The sequence below is a fragment of the Thermobia domestica genome, chromosome 8, assembly GCF_964235325.1.
Source record: "Thermobia domestica chromosome 8, izTheDome1.hap1.1, whole genome shotgun sequence".
In the NCBI taxonomy this organism is placed as follows: Eukaryota; Metazoa; Arthropoda; class Insecta; order Zygentoma; family Lepismatidae; genus Thermobia; species Thermobia domestica.
The window spans coordinates 193589450-193616132 of NC_137461.1; the positions used below are offsets into that span (position 1 = coordinate 193589450).

General features: G+C 35.2%; 1 protein-coding gene across 3 annotated transcripts in view; it reads left to right on the forward strand.

Annotated features, from left to right (window-relative positions):
* The window catches only part of LOC145693400 (putative multidrug resistance-associated protein lethal(2)03659), a 309144-nt gene that overhangs the window by 199952 nt on the left and 82509 nt on the right, over positions 1 to 26683 (forward strand). The window lies entirely within an intron of this gene.

Here is a 26683-nt window from a genome sequence, read left to right on the forward strand (position 1 = left end):
AGATGAAATCATAATACAAGTCCTACCGTTACGATTTATTTAATTTCTTAAAATAACATTTGATAAATGGATATGAAAACCAGAATATTTACATATTTAGCAAAATACATGTAAATATTCCTATACTTTAAATTAAAAATTAAACTGCTGTATATATATATATATATATATATATATATATATATATATATATATATATATATATATATATATATATATACATATATATATATATATATATATATATATATATATATATATATATATATATATCAGTTTAATTTTTAATTTAAAGTATAGGAATATATATACATATATGTGTGTGTGTGTGTGTGTAACTTAATCATGCAATAAAGAAATATAAACAAAATCAAACTCTAATAAACATGAAACATCTCTTTATATAGAAGTTCTGGGTGCTGACTGTCTGACTCATCAAAACCTAGGTGATACTACTTAAACTAGAAACTCGAAAAAAATTGGACAGCGCATGGGAATTGTGACGTAAGGTATCATTTATCCTTTATTGGGCAGTGTTGCTCTCAAGCAACATCGCATTCTATTGCGTTATCCGCACGAATTACAACTTCAGTGATCATTTATTTGGCATTATTGCTTTCATACAATATTCATATGCATGATTTGCGGGTTGCTTCTTTAGATACTTCTAATCTTCGTCAACGGGGGACAGTGAAATTTCGTATTGTAGAAGCATTATCTTCTACGTTCCGCGAAAGTTCTTTTTTTATTTTGGTTTTATTTGTGGTTTTCTTGCTCTGTAGGAAAATATTTAAACGAAACTGTTGGTAATTACTGAGAGTATTCTTATGATATTTTACCATAATAGGGCAATGCTGCTCAGCAACTTCACATAAGACCTATTTTATGGCAGTGTTGTTTTGAAATAAACACCCTGTATTTTGTAACCAAAGTACAAAAGTACTTTAAAGATTACGAAATTATGATCAGGAAGACATGGTTCAACCATAAAAGCAAATTAAATATTTTAATGGTAATGCTATCAATGCTTCCCCATTAAAGGGTTAAAGAAGGGCTTTTGGAAACTCGACGAGGAAGGGGGAGTAGAGATGGCGATCATTATATTAAAATTTTCATATCTCGGAATCTCCGAATATCATAGACATGAAAATTGATATGGACTGCTAATTTAAAATAATGAGACACGTTTTTATACTAAAGAGTTTACCTAGAAGGGAAAAAAGGGATTAGAAGAAACAAGGGATGAGGATCACAATTATTATAATAAGATGCCCATATCTCGAAATCTCGTAAGGTGAGAGACATAAAATTCGGAGTTTGGACTTCTCATTTAAAATAGTTGTTTCTATTGTCAAATATCGATACATGAGAATGATTACAGTGTTAGAGCAATCATTTCGGGTAGAGTGTTTCCTCTAGGAGAGTGGATTTGATACAAAAGTGTTCACAATGTTTCGAAGACGAGTTTAGTGAAAACCGTTTTTAAATCGGTTCAATGATAACAGTGCTACAAATGAAAAACAGAAATGACGATTGGTGTTGTTTATAAGTTCGAGATCTTAAATGAGCGATAGTTCAACATGTAAATAAACGCAGATAATTGACCAAAATAATATGGATGAGCCTGATAAAAAAAAGTAATCCAACGTAATCCCAAACGCAAATACAGACGTTAGCTCGGATGTACCCAATAGTGTATCATGTTCTTCCTGCAACAGACATTTTTTTTCTGTCAGAGAGATTTAGCTATTCACAAACCCAGTTGCCACCATAAACATTTTAATAACAAATCATCATCCAGTAAAATAATTTTTGAAGGCATGGATTTCAATTCTGAAGATTTTCTATCTAAGGCTTGTGATTAATATCACTTATTTAGAAACCAACATTCCAGTTTTTCGCCGAGTTCCTTGAGGAGTTAGATTGCCCGTAGCAGAATCACTTCTAGACGTACTACGAAAGATAATGAGAACTAACTATGTAGTACTCTGTGTCCCACCACACTCCGAAAAAGTCACCAACCTCACATCCTGGGTAAAGCATAGAGTCAGGACTTGGTCAGAATCTGATAGAAATGCTTTATGAACCCACTTTATGCATACATACAAATCTCGTCAACCACCAACATTCAACCCATTTAATATCATGACCATCGAACACAAATGGCGGAGGAAAACATACGAAGAGCAGTGAGATTGTTATCTTCCGATGATATTTTAACTATTCCTGATAAATCAGTGCTGGAATCTCTTAGAGAAAAATATCCTGCTCACACTCATTCATTGAACTCTCCTGAACCTTTCGAGACATTCATTACTGTTACTAAAGCAACAGCATCAGAACTTATCAAAGCACTTAAATCTTTCCCGACGGGTTCAGAAGGCGGAATAGATAATCTCCGAGACGAAAGAGAAATTAATCAGCTCAATAAGCGGAGTATTAAATCTGATAGTTTCAGGAAAATTCCCAGCCTTGATAAGTCCTATTTTGTCGGCGCTTCACTCATTGCGCTTAAGAAGAAAAGTGGTGGCATAGACCAGTAGCAGTAGAAAATGTGTGGAGACGACTCACATCTAAAAGCATATGCTCCAGAATGCGAGAATCATTAATTGACATACTATCCCTACACCAACTAGGAGTCTGTGTGCCTTACAGAGCTGAAATTGCGGTCCATACAGCACGAATGTTTTATTCCTTTCATCACCCTCAAGCTAAAGCCCTACTCAAAATAAACTTCAAAAATACCTTCAACGAAATTAGCCAAGATTCAGTGCTCTCTTCAGTTAAAACCACTTCCCTTCTTTTTTTCCATCCATGTATCAGAGCTACTCACAAACTATCTTTTTATACGAGATAATATTATCCTTTCGCAACGTGAAGTTCAACAGGGAGATCCACTAGGTCGTGCTCTATTTGCTTTAACTCTTCAGTATATAATTAGAAATATTAATACTGAGCTCAACATTGGAATTTAGACGACGGCACTATAGATGGAGAAACTGAGTCAGAAATTATACCTAAGTATACCTTGATTTATATTTACTAAACCCTAAAAGTTTCGTAAAAATCGCTGTGTTTCTTCTAGAGAAATAAATATATTTGTATGTATACTGTGTGCACTGTTTATTGCACCTGATAGTAATGCTTTCAGATCTCCTGAGTTGGGGTAAAAACGATTTGCTTTATTACTACAAACACAAACATAAAAATGAATATTTACAATAGTCAACAACACACTTGTATTGCTCTCTGTAAATTAGAAACGTGTATAAAAATAGAATGTACTTCCAACGTATATATTTTTTAAACGTACAGTATATGTATATCTTAATACATATATATACAATTTTCCAAGTTTTTTCGTTTTGTTCATGAAATGGTTATCAATATTTGTTATCAAATGTAACAGAATGCAAAAGAAAGAAAGAATGGAATACAGACTCATTGTTGACAACAATGAACTAATGCAGTCTGAATTTTCCACTACGGTATCGTTTCCCCCCTCCCCCGCGCATTTCTTTCTTTCTTGTGTTCTTGACACCTGGTGAGGGAGTTTTGTACATTTTTATATTGACGTGTGGTTTAACACTACTTCACTTTCAAAGTTGTCTTTACTGCTAAGAGTGCTTTCATGTTTGATCTTAACGGCATTGTACCCAACTAAGACCAGAAGTTTAGTTTGTGATCAGTACAATGGCGTCAAGAGGACGGCGTTCGTGTGTTAACTCACCAAATAGTTTTTGTTATGTGTGTGGCCAGTTTGTAGTTAAAGGACAGTGTAGATCCATTACGCCATCGGTGAAACTAGCATATTATATATATTTCGGATGTCGTATGGGAGATCAGGACAAAACTTGGGCACCCAACATAATTTGTGCGTCGTGCTACGTCACTTTACTTGCATGGGCCAAAGGGAAACGGAGGTTCATGAAATTTGCGGTACCAATGGTGTGGAGAGAACCCACCAACCATCTGGATGATTGTTATTTTTGTCTCACAGTAGTTAAGGGACATTCTAAAAAAAGCAAATACACAATAAGTTATCCCAACGTTAAATCCGCAATTAGACCTATTCCGCACGGGGATGAACTTCCACTTCCCGAGCCCCCTACCAACTGGGAAGAGATATGGCCAAAAGACTCTGATGATGATCATGACCTTGATGAACCATCGACATCAACATGTACATCCAAGGATCCAACGTTCATCCGTGACTGTGTTCGCGAGCAACATTTCATCCGGCAATGTGAACTTAATGACCTAGTCCGTGATTTGCACCTGACAAAACAAGAGGCGGAACTTCTGGGATCAAGGCTCCAGCAGTGGAACTTATTGGATGCAGAAACGAACATATCAGTGTACAGGAAAAGGCATGTTCAATTTTCAAGCTATTTCTCAATGCAAGATAATGTGTGCGTATGTACGGATATAAATGGGTTAATGGCGGAGCTAGGAATTCCTTACGTTCCAGAAGAATGGAGGTTATTTATCGACGCGTCAAAGGTCAGCCTTAAAGCTGTCCTTTTACATAATGGAAATAAAAAACCTTCTATACCACTTGCGCACTCAGTGAAGATTAAGGAATCCTATGACACTATGTCAACTTTGCTAAATCTTATAAATTACAAGGACCATTGTTGGCAAATATGTTGTGATCTCAAGGTAGTTGGTATTTTATTAGGACTGCAGTGCGGTTACACGAAGTACCAATGTTTTTTATGTTTATGGGATAGCCGAGCTGATGACAAACATTATGAAGTGAAGGAATGGGAACCTAGAGTGAATTACGTACCTGGAGAATGCAACGTCAAATACGCTCCTTTGGTAGATCCTAATAAGATATTACTACCGCCACTTCATATCAAGTTAGGACTTATGAAAAACTTTGTCAAAGCCATGGACACATCTGGTGGAGGTTTCAAGTATTTGCGAGATAAGTTCCCTAACCTGAGTGATGCTAAGATTTCAGCGGGAGTGTTTGTTGGTCCCCAAATTAGGAAATTAATGCTTGATGATAGCTTTGACAGCAAGTTAAACAGTGCTGAGCTAGCTGCCTGGACAGCATTTAAGTGTGTTGTGCGCAACTTTCTGGGCAATAACAAAGCTGAGAGTTACACAGAAATCGTACAGGACATGATACAGAAATACAAAGAGTTGGGTTGTAGGATGTCTTTAGAAATCCACTTTTTGCACTCCCACCTCAGCTTCTTTCCTGCTAACCTAGGTGCTCTCAGCGACGAACAGGGGGAAAGATTCGACCAAGATATAATGGCAATGGAGAAAAGGTACCAGGGACGATGGTATCCTTCAATGATGGGGGACTATTGTTGGGGTCTTGTTAGAGAATGCAACATTTCTTACAAAAGATGGAAGTAGTGTACGTTTTTGTAACCCAATGGAAGTTTCATATATTGTGATAGTTTTGATTGTCTTTTCATGACCTTTTGGTACAGTACATTTGTATTATTGTTTATTTTAAATTGTCACACTTGTAAATTATATTGTATTATATTTTATATATGTGTTTGTGGTAATAAAGCAAAACGTTTTACCTCAACTTAAGAGATCTGAAAGCATTACTATAAGGTGCAATAAACAGTACACACAGTATACATACAAACATATTTATTTCTCTAGAAAGAATAAAGCGATTATTACGAAACTTGGAGGGTTTGTTAAATATGAATCAAAGTATACTTAGGTATAATTTCTATGTTAGTATATGCAAAGGGACAAGTTCTTGGGGTGTAAAATAAACGAAAAGGGAAATTTTTGAGGGATTTTCCCGAAAATCCCTCTGTTACGGGAAAATCGTACGTGATGGAGAAAAACCGAGTGCATATTCGAATTCAGCGCAAAAGGTTCCTTTAAGAACAGGTATTTCCTTTTATGTAACAAAACCGTTGTTAACTAGTGTAATCTACTGGAGAATTTAGATAACGCTCTTAAAACAGGATTGGAGAATGTTCGGAATTGTACCCTCAGTGATGAAACATGGCTACAAGCATCATTACCAGTTAGAAACGGAGGTCTTAAAATCCGTCGCGCAACAGATTTGGCTATCCCGTCTTTTCTAGCCTTTTTCAAGACAACTGATCGGAATCCTCCTACAGAGGGAGGACGAAAAAGTCACTAACTCCGATGTGCTGGACTGCATAGTTAAATGGTCGAATTTAGTTCGGTCAGACCCCCGGCTTCTGAAAGTCAAAATAATCAGTCGGTCTGGGACGAGCCCATCGTAAATTACCATTTAGATTCATTATTACAGATTTCTAATAACATCGAAGACAAGGCCAGGCTTCTTGCTGTAATGTCAACTGAAAACGATGCATGGCTTCAAGCACTACCCTCACCTTCTCTCGGCCTACACCTAGACAACGAAAGCTTCCGAGGATCCATCGTCCTTCGACTAGGAGCAAATATATGCGAGCCATACCATAGTCCAAGTTGCAGCGTTCTCGTAGATAAAAAGAGATCTACACGGTCTACCATGCAAAAGCAGTGCCGGCAGACATTCACGCCATTCGAACAAGAATGACATCATTTTGAGAGCCTTAACATCTGCAGGGGTGCCAGCAGTGGGAGAACCAATTGGTTGCAGCCGTTCAGACGGAAAAAGGCCGGATTGTATGACATTAGTGCCATGAAAGCAAGGAAAGGCGTTGATTTGGGATTTCACTTGCTCAGACACTTATGCCCCCTCCAATCTTCAATCTCTATCAACAAAAGCAGGGCTTATCGCTAAAAGAAGAGCAAAAGGAAAAAATAAATATGTTAACTTCCTAGGTAAGTACTAGTTTGTAGCAATAGCAATTGAATCTGGTGGTTCCTGGGATCAAGAAGGCGCTAAATTTATTAACGAAATCGGCAAACGTATATCTATTAAATCAGGAGACAGTAGAGCTAAATATTTTCTAATTCAACGCATTAGCATGGTCATTCAACGAGGGAACGTAGCCACTATTATGGGTACGTTACCCAGCGGTAAGGAGTTGGAAGACATTTTTCTTTTACAATTTCTGACAGCGTCTAGTACACTAACAGTACTGAAATTTTGGAAATAAAGTTAAAGAGATTTTGCATACATTTACGCCCCAAATATCATGAGAATCAAACCGTTAGCCAATTCAATTGAGCCTTGTTATGTTAACCTTGATGAAAACCAATTCTGGTTTTCCAGTTCTCAACAGGGAGTACAGCAGTCCAAATGCAAATATGAACTTGGAGAAGAAAGTACTAAGGATTTGGAGATGTGGAAGGCAGAGGACGTTTCGGGAAAGATCGAGTTGATATCAACAATTTAACTGTTTTTGAAAGCACTTTGATAATGGTATTGTCATTGTTCTCTTTAATTTTTAACAATATTGAGTTTCCATTGTTAATAATTAAATCCCAACTGTTAGCATTGTATATCTCTTCAAATTTACGATTGTTAGGATGTTACATGATTGAAGCAATTTTCTGAGTGCAAATTGAAAAGTAAAGTTTTATGACATCTTATATATTAAATATACGCAGAGAATACTTCTGTAAAAGTACAAAACGAAGAAAAACAAAATAACTATTCACAAAAATTTTATTGAAGTTAATTGTAACAGAATTACAGAAAATACAAAGAACATGAAAAATCAACTGATAAAATTACAGAAGTGAGTACAAGTGAAAACTTTGTCCATTTCAGGAAGATAACTATATCATGTAGTTTATTTTCTGCGATTACAAAATCTAATTTTTGTGTTTTGAAAACCATTGTAAAGTTAAATTGTTTGCCTAAGAGCGAGATGAACTTTGTCCGCCATCTCACGAGAATAAAATGGCAACTTTATTTGTTTTTCAGATTGTATCACATACACACTACTCAGACACAAATTTCGGAAGATGTTATTATTAAATCATATCTCTGCTTATAATTCACTTTTGAAACGTCTTAGCTGTAGAGTAATAAATTTTCGTATGACGAAATTATTCATTAAAAAATTCATCTAAAAATTTCAGAATTTTTTCATATATGATTTAGTAGAGAAAAAAAGAGGATGGGAAAAAGGGGCGTGGATTGCAGTTAATATAATATGAGTCAATTATTGAAACTCTCTTTTAAGTTTAGACACTTTTTATTTAAAAGTATTTAACACGTGTTTAAGCGTTTTCTTGAAATTTGTCCTGGGAGGGAAGAAGAAATGTGAGAAGAAAGGATTGGGGTTGGAATTGTTATAATGAGATATCCTTATTTCTTAATCTCTTAAGGCTAGATATATAAAATTTTGTGTCTGGACTTTTCACTTTCAATAAATTAAACTGTGTTTCAGCGTTGTCAAATGTTTGACCTAGAATGGAAGAAAAAAAGGATGGAGTTCTTCTCTAAGATGCCTAAACGAGATGTTAGAATTTTGTGAGAGATTTCGTGTTTAGACGTTGTGAAGGGGTGAAATGGTAGTAGTAACGGATGAGGTAAAATAAAGATATGGCATTAGAGAGATAATATTTTGGAAAAGAGTATAAATCTATATTGAGAATTACTTTTGAAACATCGGATTACAATATGTGTTTTAGACATAGAAATGAACATTCATGTTATTTATTTATTTATTTACAAAGTTTCATAAAGCATTAGGCCAATTAGCTAAAACTACAACATAAAGACAAAAAGAAAAAACAAAAGGAAAACAGATCAAATACAGAAATAGGTTCATCTCTCAATATACAAGGTTCTCATCAATCGAGTTCTAAAGTTTCTCTTATAGGTAAAAATGTTACATCCTGTTAACAATGCATTGCAATCATGCGCTAGTCTGTGAAATAAGGAGCGCTTTAGAATCGATAACCTAGTTGTTTCATAACTTAGCAAATTGTGAGAGCGAGTCTGCCGCCGTGGAACATGAAAGTTAGTCTGCGATAGTAAAAATTCAGAGTCAATTTTGCCATTGATGATCTTAACAGGTAAACTAAATCAGCTTCGTAGCGTTGTTCGTTATGAGAACATAAGTTCATTAAAGATATTAGTTCTTGTTGCGAGTAATTATGTAAATCGGGTATTCTAAATATAACAGTGACAAGAAAGAAGTTTAAAATAGAATCAATACGAGATAAATTAGTAGGTACAGCCATATTCCATACAGGTGAACAATATTCAATGATCGGATAAATAAACGCCTTATAAATCATCGTAAGGGCAGCGAGATTATGTATTTCTGGAAATCTAAAGGGTAGGCCAAGTGGTTTCATAGCTATAGATGAGATTGAACTGATATGATCGACAAAGGAGAGTTGTCATCAAAGACAACACCTAGATCTTATTAAAATGAGACTCTTTTGATAGGTATACACACGAGCAAAAGTGCATTCACGCTTCTAATTTTTATATCCTGCAACGTTAGACAACCAACAATACTGTTAAGGTTCGTTGGTTGAGAACTACATAAGGCGTTCTACAAGTGCACTAGTTCGTCCGAATCATTTCTGTGCAGCAAATTAAAAAATAGAAAAAATATCCATACCTCTGCGACGAATAAAAAAATCGTATACAATACACTGTTTAGTGTCTACAGAGCGATTGATATCATGAGAGAATCACAGAGAAATTTCATTTGACCTTAGATATACCAAGGAAAAATCAATGTTGGTCAATCATTCAGTTTATTTCACAGGTTACAGCATTTTGGTAAATCTCTACGTTAATCGTTTCAACGTTACTTTCACTTTTGTTACTTATCAGTTTTAGTATCTCTATTAAAACTTTAAGAAAAAATATCAGATCGATGTATCTTGACTTCCATCTTTGTTTTGTGAGAATATTTTTTATCAGCAAAACCATCCTAGCTTCTATTTTTAAAAATGTATTATTATTATTACTCATTTACACATTAAAGCTAACAAGAATATTTTATGTTGTTGTATTACTGGTTTCCAGTGTGTTCGGAAAATGAAACAAAAAAGAAAAAGAAATACAACGGAGAAAGAAAAAAAGAAAAAAGAAAAACAACCTAAGTAAGTAAAAACAAGATGTGCAGTGTGTCAATTAAATTTGCGAAAAGCATTGCATCAGTAGAAAACATGTCATATATAGTCATAGATAGTCATACATATGCATATAGTCACTATAGAAAATATAGTCATATTTTGTGTGCACATAAAATAAGTTTGTGTAATTTAATATCCAATTAATAACACACGCAAGATTTTATTAGAAGTATTTACGATACCAAAAGAATACGAGTTCTCCCTTGTAATACACCGTAATATATTATTCACTATCTCTTGCTATACGAGTGTGCGTGTACGTATTCTAAGTAATCGAGAACTGTAATTTCGTAAATGAGAATAAACAAAAGTGAACTAAAACATAATCAAATATGAATATCGATGAACGTTTCGGATAACATTTCAGTTGGAGACTTCTCCACTCTCGGTTAGCATGTGTATGATTTTTGCGTCTCTAGACGGAGAACTTTGAGCAAAAAGAAGTCATCATACACCCTGGAAGAACAAATTAAATTTATAAGTATTAAGTTGACTTAGAGCGGATTTGAACCCATGACCCTCGATTTCTAATTTAGTGCCTATATCACCTCGGATAATTCTTTCACTACGGCCGACGTATTCCAACTTGAGAGTTCTGTAATGAAATAATGGGCGGAAAGAGAGAGAATGGAAACAAAACTTTAATTTTTAAAGAAAACAACAGAAATAAATGGAAACTTTCGGTTTCCCGAATGAAGGCTTAAGTAGCCAAATCTCGGTTAGGGCAACTCTTTTGAAGAAATCTGGAGTGTAACACAATATTTCTTTTCTATCATAGAAACCTGTGCATCGTGGTAGGTATTTAATTAATTACACTCAAATCTAAAAGAAGCGTTTGTGTGGTAAAATAATACATTAATATCTGACAAAAAGATTTTTGTCGGGAGTCTGCATTGTTTAACCCTTCCTGGAATCTATGTTATGAAAAGTCAGTCTATACAATACGCATCCACTTCGTAGTTTAATTATGTTTAACAAAGCTATCCAAGTAGCAAATATGAATAAAATAATTATTTACATTTATTCTAATGTAGTTCAGACAACAAGCTGTAAAAATAAAAAAAAATCAGACCAAATCTTCACACTTAGCACTTAACGTTAATACAACAAAAGTATTACAACTAGTCCGAGGTATTATGTTTGTTACAGAAATTTTGCTGTGTATCGTTGGGTGAGTGCTTAACGTACTTCAACAGTGAAAAGTCACTAGGTGTCTTGGGTTCGAATCTCTGCCACAGCTATCTTATGATTCCTTTTTTCTAATGCTTGTTAATAAGAACTACAAATTAAAGGCAACACTTCGATCATTTCAATTCCAAGCTGACCACGTGATTGTTATGCTTCAGTACTACGTCGAACAAACGTTTGTTTAGTGGCGGATATAAGTCTTTGACCAGGTAATGGGGACTGCTTTCTAACGAAATGCAAAGAATGAGAATTAAATCTATCATATCTGTAGTTAGGTGTGGATAAGAAACAAAATTGAGAACCAGAGGTTTAAGAACAACTCAAGTTATAAATAGAAACTATCCAAAGATTATAGAATTACATCATCATAAAAGAAATACGAAAGACCTTTCGAAACACAAAAATAACGTAAACTTCGTAACCGTAGGCAGGGAAACAAAACGTGAACAAACAAACAACATATCTTTTACTTTGTAGTGATCGTGGTTCAGTGGCCAAGGCGCTCGGTCAGTAATCTAAAGGTCATCGGATCGAATCCACTGAGAGCAAATCTTTCATTTTACTTTCGAATTTTTGGTGGCGATTGATCGGCGATGACATGCCTTTTTAGTTTTTGATTTTGATTGTTCTGATGTTTCAATAATTGAACTACCAAATCTTCAGATATAATAATAGTAATAATAATAATAATAAATAATAATAATAATCTCGTAAAAGATTTAATAGTTAGGAGCTTATTATCGCTCAGGTCATACCATTACAAGCAGAAACGTGATGTTTGGCAAGAACATTTCGGTTTTGTTTAGTGTTGCCCACGAGAAGATGAATTTGTCATTTTGTTTCTCAAACAAAATAAACAAAATCTAGACGAGAATGAAGATTTTACTTTCGAGATGGGACAAGGTTAACTCAAATAATCGTCTTGCTTTCGAGATGAGAATCGAGACGAGACGAAAAGTATCGCAAACATTTCTCGTCTTATATTGATTCTCGAAATAGTGTATGTCTATTCTTTAAGTAACAATTGCTCTGTAGACAGCATCTTATACGCTATTATGTTTCATTGTATTTCTGAGCTTATCAAATTATGATCTGTATCTGTATTTTTGTAGCAAAGCTTCTATCATTACTTCTGCATATTCTAAAATTTAGTTAATTATAAACCTTACTTTTCAGTGATACTCAGTATTTTTATTAGTTATTTTCCTTAAAGCGTACAGTAGAATACTTTCTACATGGAATTTTAGTGGAACGCTTTCGTTTAAAATTTGAGTAGTTACAGAGGCATGTCTTGAAGGTAGGGAACACCGTCTCCGGAGTCCCTACTTTTAAGTAAGTTTTGTCAAATTTTAGGACAACTTAAAAACTTTTAATACTATTATTATTATTATTATTATTATTATTACTGAAGTGTTGTGAATTTAATGGTTTACCCTGTTCCAAAAAGATTAAGCGGTTTTTTGTGGTTGTTTTGGTCGTAGCCCGCTCAGCTCTGGAGTGTCCCTGCATCTATCGCAGTTCTCGTCCAGTGAGCATTGTGCTGGACAAACGCCATGTGTGTAGGTTTTCTCAGGGTTCTGTTTCCTTCCACTTTCTTCATTCCACTACTTCTCTCGTTCTCGTCATCGACGTCTTCTTTAGCTTAGTCGGCATAACCATGGAACGTAAAATTTAAAAACAATTTCTCTTAGGGCTCTTGTGAGTTTAGTAGACCTACTCTCTACATGAAATTTGACTGGAAATCCTTCGCTTAAAACACGTTCTCTGTGTTACGAGTCACTGGTGGCTCGTGCGATACTTCGTTTCTCTGCGCGTCAACGAAAGACACGGTGACTCGTATAGCACTGACAAGGAGAAGGCAGACCTTGGTAAATAAACTTCGGAGCCATTTTTGCGATGTAGTAGTGCACATTTAATTGAGTTGAGTTGATTTTGAGTTGATTTTAGTTTAGCGTCCCATTCAGCAGCGAGGCTATATGAGACGTGGACCTACTGATTAATGTGGAATCCGAATCACATGAGCTCCCGCCGGGAATCGAACCCGGGTCTCCCATGCCAAAGGCGCGTACGCAAACCGCTTAGCCACGGATGATCTCCACATTTAAATAGTTAATATTACAAACTGGGAGAGCGCAATGGCCAAAAATAACCGAGAATAAACGTTTTAAAGTTTCTCCACACGCCGCATATATCGTACGACGCGAAAAGTTATTTTAGAAGTGATTTGAAAATTTATATTGTTTTATTCATTATAAACATATGGTGAATTAATATTTAACTTATAATAACAAATGGTTACTTTATTTGTTGAAGCAAAAACAAAAAACGAAAATTTGACTCGAACGGGAATCGAACCCGTGACCCTTTGCACATGAATCGCAGCTTTTTCTTATTCTAACACGCTGTCACTTAATAAACTTGCGCGTCGTACGATATATGAGTCCAATAGAAAACTTTAAGACAATTTTTCTCGGCTATTTTGGCCATTGCTCTCTCCCAGTTTGTAATATTAACTCTTTAAATGGTGCACTACCACCTCGCAAAAATGGTCCGGAAGTTCATTTACCAAAGTCTGCGTTCTTGTGAGATCCAAACTCAGTTTTAGACTACCGCACAGAACGTGTTAACATCTAGCTAGTTATAGGGACGTACGCAGGGAATACGTCCTGGTGGTCTGGACACTTCTGTCCAATCCCGACTATCCTGTAACTTTTGCCTAATGTCTGGAGTGATTTTACAGATTTTAATACAATCTATCATCACACGGAATTTGCCTTCTAAGTTATTATTATTATTATTATTATTATTATTACTGAAGATTTGATACTTCAATAATACGTCCTGTTCCAATACGACTGAGAGGATTTTTGGGCTGTTTCAGTGGTATACTCCTGTTCACATAAACTTGTAAACTTATTCAGAGACTAAGTCCAAAAATGTAAGCCTAGATCCGTCACAATTCCCGCAGATCTATACAGAGGGAATTGCATTTCCCTCCGTTCTTTATATAGACACTAGCTGCAAGCCGTATATGTACCGTCAGCATTCAAGCGTGTTGAACCGCTTAGCCTTCGGAAAGAACTTGTGAAACTTGAAGATCGACATTTCAAAAGTCGGTCTCAGAAGTTTTATTTATTTTTTAACATGAAGATCTGATGAAATCATTAAAACTTTTGTCACATATAAGTGAATATTATAGTTGGCTACTAAATAGCTATGTTTGATTCAAATCCTTGATGAACTTGCGTTGAAGAAAGCGATAGGTACCGGAATAATCACGGTCTACAACTTCCTGTACACGGCATTTAATATAGGTTCCGGAGTTGAGGTGCTTTCAACAATTGCACACATGCAACATGTATATGAATAACTCTTCTTGAAGGGAAGCGATCGGTCCCAGAGTTAGTCACTTCTGATGATACACTTCGATCACGATAGTTAAGACAACTTCCAGGGTAAAGTGTTTCCAGTAATTACACACATGCAACATATATATCAATCAACTCATCTTGACGGAAGCAAACGATTAATGTCAAAATTACTTCCGGTTACCACTTTCGATATACGATATCTAAAATAATTAACTGGAGTGAAGTATTTCAATCGATTGCACACATGCAACGTATACGTTAATCAACTCTTCTTGAAAAAAAGAAAATGTTCGGTTAATGAATTATTCACATTCAGAGAACCATCCCGATTTGCACACATGCAACGTATATATCATTCAACTCGTCTTACGAAAGAAAGTGATCGCTTACGCAATTCCGATCACTTCCGGTGAACCACTTCCATACGGTATACGAGGTGCGGCAATTAAATAACGAGACTGCCCACCTCCTGTCGCGCAGGATCCTGGGGGGAGGTAGCTAGTGATGTGTTGTTGATCTTGAACCTTCATGAGCAGTCACTGTTTGTTTCATGATTCTGAAAGCTTTTCCTTTCTTTGCAGGCTTCCATGAAGAGGACAGTGTTCTGTAGTAGTGCCGGAATCATGGTGAACAGTAAAGTTGAGCAGCGCATTAACATGAAATTTCTGGTGAAATTAAAAAAAAAAACAGACGGGATGTTGTTCAATGTTAAAAGAGGTGTGGTGATAATGCTATGTCACGTGCGCGAGTTTTCGAATGGCACAAATGATTTTCAGAAGGTAGGAAGGAGGTTGAAGATTATGAACTACCCGGCCTCGCTTTGGGTTAAAGAACGGACGAAAATGTTCAAAAAATTAATGAACTTGTGCGGAAATACAGACGTATGAGGATTCGGATGATCACAGACATAACGAACATTAACAAAGAGACAGATTTTGCATGATAAATTTTGCATGATAATTTAAACATGACAAAAGTGTCCCGAAAAACCTCTCTCAGGAACAAAATGACATTCGAAAGACCATTTGCTGTGACGTCATGGACTCAAAGCACAACCAGACTTACTAACACGTGTCATCACATGTGATAGAACATGGATTTTCCAGTATGACCCCGAGACTAAGCGTCAAGTTATACAGTAGAAAACTCCATATCGCCAAGAATGAGAATAGTACGAATGAACAAGTCTAAAGTGAAGGCAATGCTCATCGTCTTTTTTATATCAGGGGTATCATCATGACTGAATGGATGCCTCAGGCCAAACGGTGAATCAGACCTACTAAAAAGAAGTCCTAATCAAGCTAAGGAAAGAGTAAGGAAGAAGAGACCGGATTTCTGGAAGAACGATGCATGAATCCTCCAACAATACAATTCGCATGCCCATAATGCCCTTTCTGTGAAGCATTTTTTAGCAACCAAGCGCAATCCTGTGCTCGACCATCTTCCGTATTCCCCAGACCTGGTCCCTTGTCACTTTTATCAATTCCCAAATGTGAAAAGTGCATTGAAGGGAACACATTTTCAGTCTGTGGAAGAGGTGAAACGAAAAACGACAGAGTTGTTGAACAGGGTGACATCTAATTATCTACAGCATTGCTTTGAACAATGGAATGCACGTATGCAGCGGTGTATAGATAGAAGAGTAGAGTATATTGAAGGGGTTAACACTTAATTGTAACTTCTTTGCAATACATTACGTTTATGACACCAGTCTCGTTATTTAATTGCCACACCTCGTATATTACAGTTTCCGAGGTGAGGTGTGAAGACGAGTTAATTAATATATATTTTGGGTGCGTGCAATATATAAACTCTAAAAATTGTCGGAAACTCTAAAAATTGTATTAGATACCTAATAGTGGAAGAAATTAGACCGAAGTGACCGATTCTGTACCGATCGCTTTTTTCATCAAGAAGAGTTAAATGATACATATGGTGAAATGTGCAATCGTAGAAAATACCTCATTCCCTGAAACTGTATTGTATACCGTGTACCTAAAGTGGTTACCTGGAAGTAACTAATTTTGTTACCGATCGCTTTTTTTTTGTCAAATTAATATGTGATTTTCCAAATTAATATGTCTTATTTTGCAGTATTATAAAACAAGGAAAGTAAGGTGTTCTATTTTTTGTGTTGAAAAATATTTTTATAAAATCTTCGTTAATATCTAAGTCGAAAAACAAGACAGACAAAACTCGAAACGAAAACGAGAAGCAGAAAATACCTATAGAACTTTCTCCGAAGTTTTGCACAACGAAAGTATTAGGACCCGATCCATATCTGCAGTGTATCACAGGAACTCGTGCTGGTTGAGTGGTTAGTATGTTCCACTGCTTCGAAACGAAAACGAGAAGCAGAAAATACCTATAGAACTTTCTCCGAAGTTTTGCACAACGAAAGTATTAGGACCCGATCCATATCTGCAGTGTATCACAGGAACTCGTGCTGGTTGAGTGGTTAGTATGTTCCACTGCTAACTCACCGCCGTGAGTTCGAAGCTCATAAGTTTTCTTTTCGTGGAAAAAAATCCCTTCTAAATTACATTTTCTAAATGATACTTTTATATATATATATATATATATATATATATATATATATATATATATATATATATATATATAAATTCTGTAGTAAAGTTAGTTTACTAACATCGTATTAAAATTTGGAGAATATGATTTATTGTTTGAACATGTCGAATGATGTCGCATTGTTTACGCGATTGTTAAAACCTATGTTTATTTTCAACGCGCACGCACGCACAGACACACAAAGAACAAAACAGAGAGAGAGGAATACGTTGTGAATGCAGCTCGAATTGTCTCTCAGGTTTTTCTGTTCAGAACAGAATGGCTTCAGACCATTACAGATAAGTCCATTCCGAGGTGTATTGGTAATTTGTTTTTGAGAAGTGAGTCATCGTCGCTTGCTAGTGGAAAGACTATTGTGGCTGTGAATAATGTTACGTATTTTACGAAATAAAGGAAAACTTCATGTATTACGTACTAAAGTTTGCTTATATTTAAAATATCAGAGAAACAAAAATGTTCCTTTGATCCTTAACACATGAACAATGTTTCCTCCCCTCACTTTTAATAGAAAATCTTGTTGCTTGTGGTTGATTCAACTTTTGACGTGAATAACATGTCTAAAATATAAGTTCTTTAGGTTTGATGCCCTCTCAGAAAGGCACATGGTCTTGCTGGCGATGAAAAATTGTCTCACATTGCTAGAGATCTTGCTTGTTACTCTAGAACTGTCAACGACTGGCATAAGGAGTTTAATGTTGAAAGGGTGAAAAGCATAATATATCCTACAATACTTTTACACATATGACGCGCGTAGCCTACTGTTTCATTCATATTATATATTTAATTTGATTGCAATCTTACTAAATCAAAAATTTGATATTTCTTATATAAACTAAACACCTTTAATTCCGGACTTCGGATCCTACTTATTTATCCTACCTATTTCATTATTTTTTCCACTATGCAGGTCAACATCGGACATTAGTTCTACTAGGAATCGAACACGGTACCACATCCGCTAGAAATTTGACTAATACTTTTTATATCATTTTGTAAAACTATTAAGTACTAAATAATAATAATGAAAATTTAGAGCGAAACGATCGATCTTTATTGATTATACCAGTTTTTCGTTGATTATTTCTCAATGGCATGTCCAATCGAGGCACGCGAATCCTAACGACATTCAGCGCACTCTCTCAAATTACTGTCAATTTTTTTTGAAAACGGTTCACGAATTTCGGAGGAGTATCCGGCCAACTGAACTAAGTTGATTAAGAGGAGCTTCACTCGCAGGAGGAACAGTTTTGTTTGGAAAACCCGAAAGAGATTCGCCTTATTTCTAATGCTGAAAATTCTATTTGAAACTGTTTACAACGAGGATCCGACCGCTAAATGCTTTTCCAATATTGTCTATGTGCATCACATTTTCGATGATAATTACTCAATAATATGTCCGATCTGGATATGCGACGCCTTACGAGATTTCGCGAGCGCTCACGAACCACCGTGTTGAATTAGATAAAGAATAGTTCCGACATCTCAGATATCACGTTTTACGATGATTATTCCTCAATGGTATGTCCGATCGGCACATATGACCTCTTACAACACTCAGCATGCGAGCTCAGTAGCTTCGCTTCAATTCTTTTAGTCACACTTAGAATAATTCTGAAGCTTGGATTGTTTCCCAAAGGCACTAAAGAAACATTATTTGACAGGGAAAGAATACCCACGTCGAAAAGCGTTCAGACTGTTCCTTAAATATTGTCTGACTTGATAAATGAAAATAGATATTAACGAAGATTTCATTAAAAAAAACTTTTCATCACAAAAATAGAATACCACATTTTCCTTGTTTTATAATACTGCGAAATAAGACACATATTAATTTGGAAAGAAACACGAATTTAATGTTTCCTGAATCAATTTAACTTCAAAAGAGAGATATTATTATTATTATTATTATTATTATTATTATTATTATTATTATTATTATTATTATTATTATTATTACTTTTTACGACTGAATATAATGTAACATATACATATATCAATAAACTCGGCTTGGCGAAAGAAAGCGATCGGTAATAAAATTACTTCCGGTACATGGTATATAAGACAGTTTCAGGGAATGAGGTCTTTCCAACGATTGCACACATTCAATATATGTATCATTTAACTCTTCTTGACGAAAAAGGCGATCGGTACAGAATAGGTCACTTTCGTTTAATTGCTTCCACTATTCGGTATCTAATACAGTTTTTAGAATTTCCGACGGTTATATGTTTCAACAGATTGCACACACGCAAAATATATATCAATTTACTCGTCTTGACACCCCACCTCGAAAATTCTAATATATACCGTATGGAAGTGGTTCACCAGAAGTGATTGGAATTGCGTAAGCGATCACTTTCTGCCGTGAAGACGAGTTGAATGATATATACGTTGCATGTGTGCAAATCGAGATGGTTCACTGAAAGTGAATAATTCCCTTACCGAACATTTTCTTTTTTCAAGAAGAGTTGATTAACATATATGTTGCATGTGTGCAATCGCGAAACACTTCACTCCAGTAAATTGTTTTAGATATCGTATATCGAAAGTGGTAAGCGGAAGTGAGTAATTTTGGCATTAATAGTTTCCTTTCGTCAAGACGAGTTGATTGATATATATATTGCATGTGTGTAATTACTGGAAACACTTTACCCTGGAAGTTGTCTTAACTATCGTGTATCGAAGTGGATCATCAGAAGTGACTAACTCTGGGACCGTTTGCTTCTCTTTAAGAGGAGTTGTTGATATACATGATACATGTGTGCAATCGTTGAAAACACTTCACCTCCAGAAAATATATATTAAATAATGTGTACAGGAAGTTGTTGACCGTCACTATTCCGGTACCTATCACTTTCTTCAAGGTAAAGTTTAGCAAAAATTTGAATTCACCATGGTTATTTAGTAGGCAACTGTAATATTCACTCATATATAACAAAAGTGATAGTTGCCAACAAATAGCGTTCACTTTTTTAATAGCTAAATGTTCTCCGCGAAGTATTCTGAAGTCTTAACGACATCAAACAAAAACACGAGTACAAGTAGATCTAAACAGTTAAAAACATCAATATCTAGAGTAAGATTTGAACGTGCGACACTCACAGCGTGCGATCTACACACTAGAATACAGGGGTATAGTTGCTGGCTGAAAGATAGGAAAATTATGAACAAACGTTTGCTCGATGTGGTATTGAAGCATAAGAATCACGTGGTCAGCTCCAAATGGAAATGATTGAAGTGTTCAATTTATTTATGGTTGTTTTTGAACAAGCATTCGAAAAAAGAATCATAAAATGGCTGGGGTGGAGATTCAAAACCAAAACACCTAATGACTATCTGACTGTCCAAGTACGTTATCCATTCATTCAACAATACACAGCAGAAGTTTCAGTAACAAACATAATATCTCAGATTGGTTGTAATACCTTTGTTGTATTAACGTTAAGTGCTAAGTATGAAGATTTGTTCTGATTTTTTTTACAGCTTGCTGTCTGAACCGCAACATTAGAATAAAGGTAAATAACTATTTTATTCATATTTGCTACTTGAATAGCTTTGTTAAATATAATTAAATACGCATCCACTTCGTAATTTAATTATATTTAACAAAGCTATTCAAGTAGCAAGTATGAATAAAATAGTTATTTTAAATTATTTTATAGGAATCCAGGAAGGATTAGATAATGCAGACCCGCGATAAAAATCTTTTTGACAGATATTAATGTATTATTTCACCACACAAGGCACTGCTTTTAGATTACACCGTAATTAATTAAATACCTATCAAGGTACACAGGTTTCTATGGTAGAAAAGAAATATTTGTTACACCCAAGATTTCTTCAAAACAGTTGTCCTAACCGAGACTTGGCTACTTAAGCCATCATTCGGCAAACCGAAAGCTTCTGTTTGTTTCTGTTTTTTTTTTTTTTTAAATCAAAGTTTTGTTTCCGTTCTTTCTCTCTCCATTATTTCATGACAGAACTCGTAAGTTTGGAAACTTCGGCAGTAGTGAAAGAATAGTCGAAGTGTTATAGGCAATAGGTTAGAAACCCGGGGTCTTGGGTTCAAATCTAATCTAAGTCAACTTACTACTTTCAAATTTAATTTGCTCTTGCATGGTGTATGATAACTTCTCTTTGCTCAAGGTTCTCCATCTAGAAACATGTTAACCGAGAGAAAGAGAGAGTGGAGATATCTCCAATTGAATTATTATCCTAAACATTCGTCGATATGGATATTTGATTACGTTTTAAAGTTACAGTTCTCGGTTACTTAGAATATATCAAGAGATAGCGAATAATATATTACGGCGTATTTCCAGAGAGAACTCGTGTTCTTCCGATATCATATATACTTCTAATAAAAAGACGCTTGTATTATTAATTGGGGATTAAATTACACAAACTCATGCTACGTACAAACATAACATAACTATTTGTCATATTTTAAAAATGACTTTTTTTTCTACCGATGCTTTGGTTTCGCAAATTGAACTGACACACACTGCACATCGTTTTTACTTTCTTAAATTGTTTTTCTTTTTCTTTTTCCGTTGTATTTCGCTTTCGTTTATCTTTTTCTTTTTTGTTTGATTTTGCGAACACGCTGAAAACCAGTAATATAACTTCAGAAAATTTTCTTGTTAAGTCTAATGTGTAAATGAAAAATAATAACAATACATTTTGTAAAATAAAAACTACGATACTTTTGCTGATAAAAATATTGTCACGAAACAAAGTTGGGAGTTAAATCATCTGGATCTGATATTTTTTGCTTAAAGTTTTAGTAGAGGTATTAAAACTGATAACTAACAAAAGTGAAGGTAACGGTGAAACGAATACTGTAAAACATTCAGATATTTTACAAAGTAGGTCTACTGTAACCTGTGAAATGAACTGAATGATTGACCAACATTGATTTCTCATAGGTATATCTAAGGTTAAATAAAATTTATCTTTAACTCTCTCATGATATCAATCGCTCTGTAGATACTAAACGGCGTCTTCTAACAGTTTTTTTTCGTCGCAGAGGCATGGATATTTTTCTATTTTTACTGTTTGCTACACTGACATTTTTCAAGGAAACTAGAGCACTTGTAGAATGCCTTATGTAGTTGTCAACCAACAAACCTTAGCAGTATTGTTTTTTATCTAACGTTGCAGGATATAAAAATTGGAAGTGTGAATGCACTTTTGTTCGTGTACGTACATTGTTTATATTATGTATTTCTCGAAGAAAATTCTTCTGTAAGGAAATAAAGGTTGTAGTACATTTATTGGAGTTTAGAGAGAGATTCCAGGTAGAGCACCAATCACATAACATACTGTATCTATGTCAGCTTGCAGTGAAGAAGCATCTTCTAGAGTGTTAACGACTCTGAAGAGTTTACAGTCATCAGCGAAAAGCAATATATTTGATGAAGAGGTCAAGAACATGCTGGGTAAGTTGTCTATGTACACTCCCTTGAGGCACTCCGGATAAGACAGGACTAAACGAAGACATTGATCCAGTTAGAGTTACGTGTTGTTTTCTCCCTGAGAGATAACAATCTTGGAAAGAGAAGATCTTACCATGAATATTATATCTATTTGAGAGTTTATAAAGAATCAATTTGGTGTTTACGGTGTCAAAGGCCTTTGATATGTCAAAATAAACTACTGTACATCAAGCTCGGAGTTAGACAAGAAAGATTGGGCCGCATCAGTGACTAACACTGACAAATTTGTAAGTCATGAGCGTCAAAGTAGGAACACATGTAGAGAGCTACTTAAAAATGTTTGACAAAGCTGTACACTCAACCTACCAATTTTCTCACAAGAATCGACACAAAAGAGAGAAGAGTGATAGTTCTGTAGGATGAAACTTGTTTTCTATCTCCAGATTTGAAGTTAGGTATGATATTGGTAGCTTTCCACAGATTGGGAAAGGTATCTTCGGAGAAATATCTATTAAATAACAATGATATAGGATGGGCAAGTGAGTTGCTGTGTTACAGACAAAAATTGTACTGATAATTCTGAAACAGAAGAACGGCGAGAAGCTAGTAAGGAATTTATTGATTTCACTTCATCAGGGAGGTAGTAATTGTCGTCAGCAAGTGGGAACACACTGATTGGATCTTAGGTGAAGAGGAGGGGGTTTCAAGCTTAGAAAAGCAATTCAAAAGTACTCATTGAAAGCAGCAAATCTGTACTTCCCGTCGAAACTGTTTGAGTTGTAGTCTATTTCTTGCGAAATACAGGGTTATTTTCTCCGGGAATTTATGAGCGTCCAGAAACTGTTCGGTTCAGATGTGAATTGACATGATACATTTTTCACTTCTTATATTTAATACTGCGGCAAGTGACCTGCCAATAAAGGCAGAATACCTATGATGATGATGATATTTAATACGGAGGAGATATTTCGAATGTCGCCTAATGTTCGGAAAAGGCCTATACGTTTGTTTACTCGGAAATTACTTCCACAGAATCCAAGCACTGTGTTTATTTCGAAGAACAAAACAAGCTTCTGCATCAAACCATGGAGGGAACTGACGCGACCGTTTCAGTTTTCACGGTTCAAAGTCTTTAACAACCGCAGAAATACTATCCGTAAAAAGTGAGACAGCATCGTTAATATTACCATTATTCAGCATACACCAGGGAATTAAATCAAGAGCACGATTTATACGTCTCATGGTGCCTTCTTCCATAGCCAAATAAACTGTTTAGGCTTGAAACTCCGGTTATTTGATGACAGCCTAGACAAAGGAATATCGACGCCCAAAGACTCATGACCCGATGAAAACAAATGTCTATGTGGAGTGATGACAAGATCATTTAGAGAGAAGACCACAATCAAGAATGTTCTCACGACGAGTAGGAAATAAGTTAAATTGACTGATCCCTATTCCTTGGTTAAAAATATCGCCCCCAGAAAACAGAAAGGTGCTAAGCGCCATTCTTCTTGATTTCCAACTAAGTGTATATCCTGACTACCGATTTCATATTTAATGTTGTGCAGAAAGGTGATAAATGACAGAGTCTGTAGTGTATAAGGGGCAGGATATGAAAGGACTGCAGTGAAAACTAATTTCAACAAGAATGAAAGAATCGGAATTAATTAGTGTTTCATTCGTTTTTATTCATCTCCTGAGAAATTTGCATTTTGGCGCTTAGCACCTTTCTGCTTTCTGCGGCCGATATTTAAAAACCAGTCTTTACTGGGACATTTGCCTACACCCGTCCTAGGGTCAGTGGTGCTATTCAGCCGGTTTGCACCGGTTCTCTAGAACCGATTGTTAAAATATTCCCAGTTTGCAGAACCGTTTGTTATATCCAGACATAACAGTAAATTTTACCCAGGTATGCGCAGTGACAGTAAATTTTAGTTTAACTATCTTTGCTTTTGGAAATTCTTACAGACACAGTGTTAAACATATGATCTCTCAGAATAAGGTATAAGCGTTTATTTCTTAATCTTAAATGCTCAGATATGAAGAAGAGAACTGGGATCACATGGGTGTACTGGTGAGTGTTATTTATATTTGAAACGTATATATTATCAACAATTGTTGATCCATTGCTGGATTAAAGTCTTTCTAATACTTTTTGACAATCATTTATCTTAGATAGTTCGTTTCCAAAATATTCGCAATGCTATGTAATTTCGTCACACTACCTTGTATCAGGATGCTGTGTAGGTGTCTACTTGTCACTTGTGTATCCAGTAAAAAAGTTGCTTTTGTCTGCCTTGCTATGGTTAGTTTCCTAAGAAAGTTATATCTATCCATTTACTATCTCCTTCTGTATATATATAACTTTCTTAGTTATATATATATATATATATATATATATATATATATATATATATATATATATATATATATAGAGAGAGAGAGAGAGAGAGACAGAACAGGTTTTGAAAAATTAGAATAACACCACTGCCTCCAGTGCCTGCCTAATAGGGTCAATCCAATCTATTGATAAATTAAAATCACCAGCAAGAATAATATTGCATTCATTAATAGCTCAGTCAATAAAGTTTTTGTGTTGGGTCTAATTAGTAACAAGCTCAATTTTTCAGGAACGTCAGGAATATAAGGAGTATTTTCTGAAAAGTCTCCACCCCTCTTCCTCTTGCTTTCCTCTCTACCCCCATTAGCCCTTTTAGACTTTGGCATTTTTTGAGGAAAATGTTGACTTTCAGTTAAGTAGTTACTACTTCACTACTATTCGTCCGAGTATCATGAATTATACGTCATTCTCTTCAGAATAAAACATGTTTTCAAATGGTATCATACCCATGTTTGTATGTGTAAACGGGAAGGGAAATGCGAGGTAAAATAGAGAAATTTCCCTCCGAAAATCCCTTTTTGAAAATTTAGTGCCCTTTGGAGCAACCCTGGCTACAGGTACCGGAATATAATCTACTTTGCAAAATAGTACGGTCTGTACGTAATGTGTGTTCCAAGTTTTATTACAATATCTAGAGTAGTTACGACGGAAAAATATTTCTTAATCACAGAATTTCATATATAAATAAAGAAAAATGGGACATTTATATAAAATAAGTTTCCAAACAACAAAGTATCATAGTTAATACGTCATTCTTTTCAAAATGAAACAAGACTTTAAATGATACCATGTGCATGTGTTTCTATTATACAAAAGAAAACTGTTTTAGGATACATATGAAAATTTCCCTCCAAAAATCCCGTTTTTTAAATTTGGGGAACTCTGAAGCGGTACCGGGTACTGATGCCTGAATATAATCTACCTTGAAAAATACTGTCTATATAAGTGCCAAGTTTCATTGTAACATCTAGAAGAATTATGAAGAGAAAAATATATTTCTTAATCCTGTTTGACAATAGAAATGAGAGATTTTCAGAGCATCGAATCCAGTAATAGTGCTCTTACCGTTCTAATATACCACGAAAATATGACAAGTGGAACGAAATGTAACTCTTAGCTTTAAAATATATGCATGCATATACATTCTTAATAGTCTATGCACATAAGTTACTATTTTTATTTATAACAGCGATATAGAAATTTTATCGACCAAATATTTACCATTCGCCAAATACTCGAAATAAAGTGGGAATACAATACCCCGGTACATCAACTATTTATTGATTTTAGAAAGGGTTACGACTCGGTTAGAAGAGAAACATTATACAACATTCTTACAGAACTTGGAATACCGAGCAAACTAATTAGATTAATTAAGATATGTTTAAATGAATCCCAAAGTAAAGTCCAGGTAGGAAAATTTTTGTTCACGAGCTTTCGAAAAATGGCCTGAAACAAGGAGATGCGTTGTCGCCATTATTATTTAACTTCGTTTTGGAATACGCTATAAGGAAAACCAATGATAGCAACCAGGGCCTAGAGTTGAACGGTATTCACCAGGTTATGGCATAGGCTGATGATGTAAATTTAATAGGGGATGATAGGAGAACAGTAGAAAGAAATGCAGAGATCTTATTAAACGCTTGCAGGGACATGGGTTTAGAAGTAAATGCAGAGAA